This window comes from Petromyzon marinus, unplaced genomic scaffold (genome assembly GCF_048934315.1).
Source record: "Petromyzon marinus isolate PM22_M1 ecotype Great Lakes invasive population unplaced genomic scaffold, UKy_Petmar_22M1.pri1.0 PM_G_Scaffold_134, whole genome shotgun sequence".
NCBI lineage: Eukaryota > Metazoa > Chordata > Hyperoartia > Petromyzontiformes > Petromyzontidae > Petromyzon > Petromyzon marinus.
Genome location: NW_027422689.1, coordinates 260001 through 262500, shown reverse-complemented (window position 1 = coordinate 262500; position 2500 = coordinate 260001).

Genomic DNA, 2500 nt, shown 5'->3' with positions numbered 1-2500 from the left:
TTCATTACCACAGATGTAAGGGCGACCGGTCTGTAATCATTTAGTCCTGTTGGCCTTAGCTTTTTGGGCACAGCGATGATGGTGGAGGACTTGAGACAGGCTGGTACATGGCATGTCTCCAGGGAGGTGTTAAAGATGTTGGTGAACACCGGAGACAGCTGGCCAGCGCAGTGCCTGAGGGTGGCTGGAGAGACAGAGTCCGGCCCGGCTGCTTTGCGTGGATTCTGCCTCTTGAAAAGCCCATTAACTTCTCCCTCCTGAAAGGAGAGAGTCGTTTCTGTAGTATGGGTGGGGGATGGGGCCTCTTGGGTGGGAAGGGGTGGTTCAGGACAGTCCAATTGTCTTTCAAATCTACGGTAGAACTCGTTCAGGTCGTTGGCTAGGCGGGAGTCGTTAGTGGTGTGGGGCGCTCTGGGTTTGTAGTTGGTGATGTGCCTGAGCCCTTTGGCAGACAGAAGCAGCGTCGTTAGTAGAGAACTGGTGTTTTAGTGTCTCTGAGTACAGTCGTTTAGCCTCTCTCACCGCTTTGCTAAACCTGTTCTTCGACTCCTTGAATCTGTCTCTATCCCCACTCCTAAACGCTTCCTCCTTCTCCAACCTCAACCTTTTGAGCTTTGCTGAGAACCAGGGCTTGTTGTTGTTAAAGTTCACCCTGGTACGTGTTGGGATACAGCAGTCCTCACAGAAGCTGATGTACACAGCCTCTGTGAGTTCATCCAGACTATTGGTAGCAGTCGTGAACATATCCCAGTCAGTACAGTCTAAGCACGCCCGCAAATCTTCCACAGCCTCACTGGTCCACTGTTTAGATGTCCTCACAGCAGGTTTACAGAGTTTTAGTTGCTGCCTGTATGCACGAATCAGGTGGACCAAGGGAGTTCTGTGCGAGCCGAACAGCCCCGTGACCCACAAGAGAAACATCCCCGCCAAATTCGAGCGTTTGACGGGGTCTATCCGTGAAAAAATATTCACGTTTTTGAGTGCACATGCATTTCTGCTGCAAATGCCTCTGGAAGTTTCATGCCGTTCGTATGCCAATTGTGGCAACACGAAAATGACCCGTTTTCCCATTCCGAGGGATTTCTGTGCGACCCTAACAGCCCCGTGAGCCACAAGAGACACATCCCCGCCAATTTCTAGCGTTTCACGGGGTCTATCCGTGAAAAATATAGACGTTTTTGAGTGCACATGCATTTCTGCTGCAGATGCCTCTGGAAGTTTCATGCCGTTCGTACGCAATGTGGCAACACGAAAATGACCCCTTTTCCCATTCCGAGGGATTTCTGTGCGACCCTAACTAACAGCGCCCGTGAGCCACAAGAGAGACATCCCCGCCAATTTATAGCGTTTCACGGGGTCTATCCGTGAAAAATATAGACGTTTTTGAGTGCACATGCATTCCTGCTGCAAATGCCTCTGGAAGTTTCATGCCGTTCCTATGCAATGTGGCCACACAAAAATGACCCGTTTTCCCATTCCGAGGCATTTCTGTGCGACCCTAACAGCCCCGTGAGCCACAAGAGAGACATCCCCGCCAACTTCTAGCGTTTGACGGGGTCTATGCGTGAAAAATATTAAAATTTTTGAGTGCACGTGCCTTTCTGCTGCAAATGCCTCTGGAAGTTTCATGGCGTTCCTATGCAATGTGGCAACACGAAAATGACCCCTTTTCCCATTCCGAGGGAGTTCTGTGCCACCCTAACAGCCCCGTGAGCCACAAGAGACACATCCCCGCCAATTTCTAGCGTTTCACGGGGTCTATCCGTGAAACATATAGAAGTTTTTGAGTGCACATGCATTCCTGCTGCAAATGCCTCTGGAAGTTTCATGCGGTTCGTACGCAATGTGGCAACACGAAAATGACCCGTTTTCCCATTCCCAGGGATTTCTGTGCGACCCGAACAGCCCCGTGAGCCACAAGAGACACATCCCCGCCAATTTCTAGCGTTTCACGGGGTCTATCCGTGAAAAATATCAATTTTTTTTTGACTGCACATGCATTTCTGCTGCAAATGCCTCTGGAAGTTGCATGCGGTTCGCATGCAATGTGGCGACACGAAAATGACCCGTTTTCCCATTCCGAGGGATTTCTGTGCCACCCTAACAGCCCCGTGAGCCACAAGAGAGACATCCCCGCCAATTTCTAGCGTATCACGGGGTCTATCCGTGAGAAATATTCACTTTTTTGAGTGCACATGCATTCCTGCTGCAAATGCCTCTGGAAGTTTCATGCGGTTCGTATGCAATGTGGCGACACGAAAATGACCCGTTTTCCCATTCCGAGGGATTTCTGTGCCACCCTAACAGCCCCGTGAGCCACAAGAGAGACATCCCCGCCCACTTCTAGCGTTTCACGGGGTCTCTCCGTGAAAAATATCACATTTTTTGAGTGCACATGCATTCCTGCTGCAAATGCCTCTGGAAGTTTCATGCGGTTCGCATGCAATGTGGCGACACGAAAATGACCCGTTTTTTCCCATTCCGAGGGATTTCTGTGCCA